Source organism: Capsicum annuum, chromosome 11 (genome assembly GCF_002878395.1).
Source record: "Capsicum annuum cultivar UCD-10X-F1 chromosome 11, UCD10Xv1.1, whole genome shotgun sequence".
NCBI classification, from domain to species: domain Eukaryota; kingdom Viridiplantae; phylum Streptophyta; class Magnoliopsida; order Solanales; family Solanaceae; genus Capsicum; species Capsicum annuum.
Window position 1 is genome coordinate 224,221,959 of NC_061121.1, and position 7,992 is coordinate 224,229,950.

Genomic DNA, 7,992 nt, shown 5'->3' on the forward strand with positions numbered 1-7,992 from the left:
CTCTTCTCACCAAGATTGCGGCTTTGAGGTCATTTTCTCTAGATAAATTACACTACTGGAGAGGGAGTGCATCTGGGATGAGTAGTTTGGCATACTTTCTGGCGAAAGATACGATTGATCATATCAATTCTATTGTAAAGCCTGCAGTTTATCTCTCAATGTTCTACTTCTTCAACAATCCAAGATCTTCAATTTTGGATAATTATCTCGTCTTGCTTTCTGTCGTATATTATTTTACTGGGATAGCTTATGCACTTGCCATCTCCTTTGAACCTGGTCAAGCTCAACTGGTGTGTATTCGGTACTTTTATCATACAATACGTATCAACTCCAACCGTTATCCTCTATTGCCGCGATAATCTACGAACAAACTGATCTATCTTTCAGTGGTTGGTGTTGCTACCAGTTGTCTTGACCCTCGTAGCAAGCAAGGACAGTGCGGTCACTGCAATAGTAGGAGATTATATCTATTCAAAGCGGACCTTGGAAGCATTTATAATTGCAAATGCTAAAAGGTCTGGTGAATCCTTCTCCGTTGTGTCTAAATTATTCTTGCATTACAGTTAACCTTGCTAACAAATACTTGCTGAAATTTAGAACTACAATAATAATAGCAATTCTCAGTGTAATCCCACAAGTGGGGTTATGGAGACAGTAGAGTGTATGCGACCTTACCCTACTTTTCAGTAGACCCTCAGCTCAAGGTAAGCATAATCACAGCATTTAGGAAAACATAAGCAGTAACAACAGCAAGATAGTAAGAAAACCGAAGCATACGAGACAATAAGTAGTGATAGAAAAATAGGAATGAGAAATACGGAAATACTAATACTACTGGTAACGAAAAGCAAAACGCGAAACTACTTACTACTAGCCTTCTACGTAATCATTAGCCATAATCAGCTGTTGAATATTAAATGCACCTCATATTTTGGGATTTAAGAAGTCATATGTTGATCTGTTCTTTTTCTTTTCCCTTTTTGTTTTCATTTTCCCAACGTTTAGGTACTCTGGGGTGTGGCTGATCACAAGATGTGGTGTACTAAGGTAAAAAGGCTACGTGCTTGATCATTGGTACCCTTGCTTGCTGAAACCCATCCTTCTTGGTGCTGCCAGTCATTGCATTGCATAGCATTTTTGTTATTGATTACTTTCCAGTAAAAATAAGTCTTCATTGTTGCTGTCTTGCTTCATCACTTGGTATACAAGGAAGACTGCCAGTTTACAGTCACAATACCATGACGAAAATGTTGGGAAGCCTCAAAAAGTTGGATCCCTTGTGAAGATTATTGTATATAACCTTGATATGATTCTTGCCAAAAATGTAATTTACTCGAAACAGATGGTATATAGCAGCAGGAGTCAATTAAACAGGTTACATGAGTCTTTCTTCTTTAGATGGAAAATCAAATGTAACATGTGTTAATAGTAGTTTCTCTTGGAGAATGATTCTACCTGGTTACTGAGCCTCATTTTGTAGCCTTGAACCTCAAGAGAAATAACCGAAAATGTCCGTCTCGTCTTCATGAAGTTGACAAGGATACGACTGAGAGTACACTACAGAAATTGGAGGTTATACCCAAAAGTTGATGAAGATCAGGATGTCAACATCAAATTATGTAAATTGTTATGCAGCCAAATGTGATAATAGAATAATTTCAGTTTTTAGTAGACAGTACATCTTTTCTGTTCACAAAATTCTCCTGCTTTTTTCTTTTCGTTTTGATTGGTAACATTGAAGGGGAATCTTGGATTTACTAGTAAAGTTGTTGCTATGTGTTCGAGCCGTGGAAACAGCCTTACGATAGACCCTTGTGGTCCAGCCCCTTCCCGGACCCTGCATATTGCAGGAGGTTTAGTGCACTGGGCGGCCTTTTAACCGGTAAAGTTATCTCATGTTTTTTGGATAAGCAAAGAAGAAAAATAGTGCTGGTATTCCAATCATGAAGCCTGTGCACCCTTCTCATCTGGTTTAGTTGGCAATGAGAGATTGTGTTTGTGCATTAACTTCCCTGTTGGTAACAACAACAACATACCCAGTGTATTCCCATCTAGTGGGATCTGGGGTAGAGTGTATGCAGTCATAAAATAGAAAAAGGGACTTTCCCTCCATTCTCTCATCGCAGTCATAAAAGTCGTGTATTAAAATAGTTGAGTTAGATGAACCACGTCTTACATGTGTGCACAAAAACAAGAAGACACTCGAACAGTTTAGTTTAGTTAGATGAATCAAGGAGACACTCAAAGTTGGAAGGATACACAAGTACCAAGCTACTAGTCTTACAACACAGGAGAGGGATTCTCTAAAAAGGCCTATAGAGCCCTACTTGGACACTTAAAATGCTTAGGTTAATGCTAAAACCACTCACCACAGAGCAATCAGAAAACACTGCTACATTATTCTACATGATTGTTGAAACAATTTTAATTACAAACCATATACCCCATGATTATCTCCGTATCAACCAATGGTGCTTGAGTTATCTTTAATTTTTTTTTTTTTCTGTATAAGTTTTTCTCCGTATTCTGTTTGAGTTAACTCTTTCTGTTTCAATCTTATTTTATTAAATAAGTTGTAGAAGTTATTTTTTTGTTGTATAAAAGATGATTAAGGATTCAGTAAGACTAAATTTATATTGGGGTGGTCATGTTTTATATGAAGCCGGTTTTGTAAGATATAATCGATCGCCTGTAGTTGTGCAAGTGTATCCATTATCTCTTAAATATGAGCGATTGCAGTGTTTACTAAGGAACAAAGTGGGTATAGGTAATTTGAAATCTAACATCTTTTTCAGCCAATGGAGTTACAACATATGGTGAGACTTGTATTTAAAGTGATGATTCTTTGTCTTTATTTCTCCGTCATGTTGAAATTTTTGATAATCGCATTAACCTTACGAGCCTTGATATGTATGTGTCGTCTTATTTTTTAAGAATTCACCAACAATGAGTTTGATCTTTGTGATACTACATACTACCCAATTTAAATTAACCTAAACCAATGGTTTCCTTTCTCTAGCATGTAAAATCCATCAAAGAGAAAAGAACATGTTTTCTCCACCGGTATCTTCCAAATAACCTTCATATGTATGTCGGAACGGATGCAAAAATTTTTTTAGAAAATAGTTGTATCTTTAATCATGCTAATGCTTGCATTAGATACACCGCATTACTAATGTCATAGATTTTGAGCTATTAGTAATACATACTTCAATATACAATGAAATGTATAAATAAAAATGTACTAAACAAGGTACAAATAATACACAAGACTAAAGCATACATAATTTTTTTAATAGACTATCAAATGAGTTGTATAAGTTGAAAATACTACCAAATAATGGGTTAAATAGCACCAAATCTAACACATATATTATTTTTTGGGAAAACGACATGGCATGGCCATTTTAAAACAAAATGACCCATAATTGAAAAAGTGGACATGCTGTAGCCAGTCGGCTAAAGTAATCCCCTTTTTTAGCCATTTGGTCCAATTGGGCACATGCAGACTCTATACTCAATTGATACACTTTTATATCATATTTATACACTTTTATATTATATTGATACACTTTTAAAAAAAAAGAAAAGAAAGGAAATTCTATGCAAGCACGTGCAGTTCCTATACCCAATTGATACTCTTTTATACCACATTAATATACTTTTATACTACATTGATACACTTACAGTGTCCATATACTCAATTGATACTCTCTTATACTAGATTGATACATTTTTAAAATGCATGTAGAAACTATATAGAGTCGTATAAAATATGTATTTAAATAATAATTGTTGTTAAAAATTGTATAGAATGTGTATATCTATTTTCTTTTTGATGTTTGACTTGTTTTATTTATAATTCCTCTTTTGGACTTGCAATAATATTGGGGGGTTGATTTTTGGATTTGGGAAATTGCAGTTGAACTGTTGAAGAAAGTTGGAGTCAGGATTTCCATTTTGAGTTTGAGTTGCATTATCTGCTCCTCAAAATCCTATGTTGTTTTGGTCAAATAAAGTTTCTTATAGTAAAGCTTTCACAAGGCTTTTTTGATAGTCAATTTCACCATTCCATAGATATACATAATGCATGTTTCAACGTATAACAATTGTGGTTATGCTAATTTCAAAAAAGGAATAGATTTAAAAAAAAAAAGCTGCAAAAAAAAAAGTATAAAAATATTAAAAAAACACAAAAGAGCAGTGATTTTTTATAATAGAATGAAACATCAATTTTTTTTTAAATAGAACATAAAAAAAAAGCAGCAAAATTAAAATAAAAAAAATAAAATAAACTAGCATTTTTTTTTTAAAGGGAATAAAAGAAAAGTAACTAGCATGCAAAATCTACACTTTTGCTTTGCAAAAGGAAAAGTTGAAATTGCATATAGTTAGATACACACAATAAAAAGAAAAAAAGATTGACGTGGGTGTGGAACATTTTTTTTTTTTTAAAATAAAAATAAAAAATGGGTCAAAGATAATATCATATATATGTTTGATATATCATAGGAAGCGGAGCGGCCCGCTTTCTGCTTACCTTTTTATCCATTGGCATCATGATTGAGTGCTATTTTCCAAATTTTTAAATTTAGGTGCTAGTTTTGTGGAATTATTTTAGTTTTAGGTGTTATTTTTGTCTTTTTTCCTTATTTTTTCTAATATCTCCTACCAAATGATGTCTTTCCTTCCCAACAAAAATTGATATTCCCTCCATTTCATAAAGAATGATCTAGTTTGACTTAGCACAGAGTTTAAAAAAATAAAAAAAACTAAATCTGTGATTTTAAATTAAACATATGTCAAATATACCAAAATATCCTTTAATCTTATAATCTTAAATATTTTACGTGAAAAGTTAAAATTAAAAAATTACTAAAAAAATAGATCATTCTTTTTAAAGGAGGAAAATATTATTTAGTTTGGGTGAATAGAGCACATGGTTGCAGAACTAATGTATTATAGGACTTCTTAAAATATAGAGATAGTTAAAAAGTCCACTTACAGAAAAATACTTAACCTTCGTTAATAGTCTATTTTGCTTTAACACAAAGTTTAAGAAAGTATTTTTTTTTTAATTTTGTGGCTTTAAATTAAAGTTCTGTTAAATATATTAAAATATATTTAAATCTTGTAGTCTTAAACATGTTATGTGAAAAGTTGAAATTAAAGTATAGCGAGAAAAGAAAAAAGTCAATGTCTGAAACAGAGTAAAAAAAAATTAGACCATTCTTTTTAAAACGAGAACGAAAGTAATACATATTGACATGTATGACCTTCGAAAATACTTATAAGTATAAAATTAAATATGTATACACACCCGTGTAGAAACTAATTTTTGTGGGAAAATTTTATATGTTGCCGGAAAATTAGATTTTCGGTCATCTTCTTCAAAGTTCCGGCGAAGAGGATTTTGAGTTTAGAGGACCATCTCAATGGATTCTTATAGTTTGCTGGCCACGAAAAGAGATTTTGGTAATGTCTTGTTCCTTGTTTGGTTACTAATTCCGCAATAAATTATATCAGGATTAGTAATTAGTATTGAGATAATTGAACTGCTTGAAAATGGAATAATAGTATAGGAATTATTTCATCTCCAACTAAAATATAAAGAAAAATGACTGTATGAAACGAAATTTTGTTAAATTTAAATTCGTATGAAATTCGGATTATTTTAAATTCAAAATATATTAATCTCAAACAAATATTGGGGATTAATATAATTGGATTGATTATTTAAGTCCAAACATGCATGGATTTAATTAACTAAAAATTACACAAATTCACAACTTAAGTTTCACTTATTTAAAAAAATTTCATCTCTTCAAACATATTAAAAAAATCCCATTTTTCTTTAAAAATACATATACATAGCTTTCTATGTATCTGTCGGCGCTGTTATGTATATAAATCGGCTTTGTTATGTATATGTTGGCCTTGTCATACTTGTTATGTATATGAATCGGCCTTGTTATGTCAATGTCGGCCTTGTCATACTTGTTATGTATATGAACCGACCTTATTATGTATATGTCGGCCTTATCATATACAAAGGTTTCTATGTATATGTCAGTCTTGTTATGTATATGAATTGGAAGAGAGAGCAAAGTAATTAAGCAAGTGCGAGAGAGTGTAAATAATTCTAATGCACATGGGGGGGAGGGGGGTCTATATGTGATGTGAATGTCGAAATTGAGTTATTATGTGATATGTGTGATCGTGTGGGATCCTATGTGATATTAATAGCCTTGAATACATGTGAATAATTGTATTGTGTTGTTAAGGTTCTTAATATGGTACCATTGGTGTATTATGATTGTATTCATACTTTATTTGGCATACGAGACATGTGAAATTCGTGGATGAAACTAAAATAATGAAAGGATATTGGCTCACATGGTTGTGGAAATATATCATTGTGGTTGGTTGTGAAAATACTCTTTGTGATTGGTTGCGAGCATTACATCCTCATATCATATTCATTCATGAAACATTGGTACCACCATGACAACATTTGAGAAGCACTGGCAACACATTTTTAAAATCATCCCCGAGGGATGTTGTAATGCTCTGAAATTTGATTCCCGGGATGCCACACGATGATCTGAACTACAAGTAGTCCTGAGCTAACCCTGGCTACTTTCTACTCAATCTGAATCTCAAAATAAGGGAAATATGAAGGTAAGGTCATAATGAATGCGGAAAATTTTCTGAACTATTTGCGTATGTCTGATAATACTAATCTCATTAGTCTAATAAAGAAAACACTGAAAATCTGAATACTGAAACAAAATATAAATACTAAACCTGGTAGTCCGACAAGCCTCTACTAACTAAAACTAGAGAGTCACTGGGACAGGCCCCAACTGACTCAAATTATCTGAAATGAATGCAAAAGTATCTACTAATAGACTGAAAATCTGAATAACTAAGTCTCCGAACTATGAGGACTCACCAACTGCAGGAATGTAGATGAGATGCTCGAAAATCACTCACGCTGCTGAGACTGAGCACCTGAACCTACATTATGAGACAATGTAGCACATAGACATATATGTGGATCAGTACTTTTAGGACGTACTGAGTATATGGGGGTGAATGCAATAAGTAAACAATATCATCATAATTTATAAAACAATGCATGCTAAAGGTAAATGACTCACATAGACTTGAGTAATCTAAAAACTGAATATCATAAATCATGAACAATAAAGTATATATTATGAATATTGTGAGCCATTACCCCTAGTTCTGAAATCTGTATTTCGTTCTTATTCTCAAATGATATAGACTAAGTGAAAAGGGCTCGCCTTTTTATGTTTGAAAACTAAAAGCTGTAATTTAGTAACAGAAATCTCATGTAAAATAATATCTGAGTAAGCTTGTGAGCCTTTACACTTAGTTTCTAAAATCTGAAAAATACTTTATCTTTTTTCTGAAGGTTTATCCGTAGGGGAGGTTCTTCTAACCGACATAAACCATGTGAGCATTCATAGAGTTCAACGTCTCATCTTCCTTAGGAAGAATCCTCACGTTGGGGAGAAGAGTCATACTCTTGCCAGAGAGTATAACCTATCTGGGTGATCACAGATTTGTCATCCACATAGAAGTCAAAATAATCTAAATCCTACGTTGGCACATAGTTATAGGGTATGAAATTATAGTAACGTACCCATCTCGGTGCTTAATACTACTCCCAAAATAATATCTATATGCTCATTCTGAGGAAAATCCACTTTTAAAATAGTCTAATGATTTATAATGAAAACCAACTGTAATTATGTAACGCTAAATTGTAATCTGAATCTGTAAAGTGGATTTCATATCTATTCTGACACCAAAAGGTCAAATCTTTATCAATAATCTGAGCATAATCTTATCATAGGGTGCTCATAGCACGAATAATTTTGAAATAGAAATCTTTAATTAGGACTTAATGACCCATGCATCAATCTCATGTTAAAACATCTTAAAGATTCATGCTTGATAATA

At 32.5% G+C, this 7,992-nt stretch overlaps 1 long non-coding RNA gene across 1 annotated transcript; it reads left to right on the plus strand.

Annotated features, from left to right (window-relative positions):
- On the plus strand, positions 1–1,048 carry LOC107847609. Its single transcript, XR_007047033.1, has 3 exons — positions 1–28; positions 148–515; positions 1,006–1,048. It is a non-coding gene; the product is annotated as an uncharacterized LOC107847609 (long non-coding RNA).
- The last annotated feature ends 6,944 nt before the right edge of the window (positions 1,049–7,992 follow it).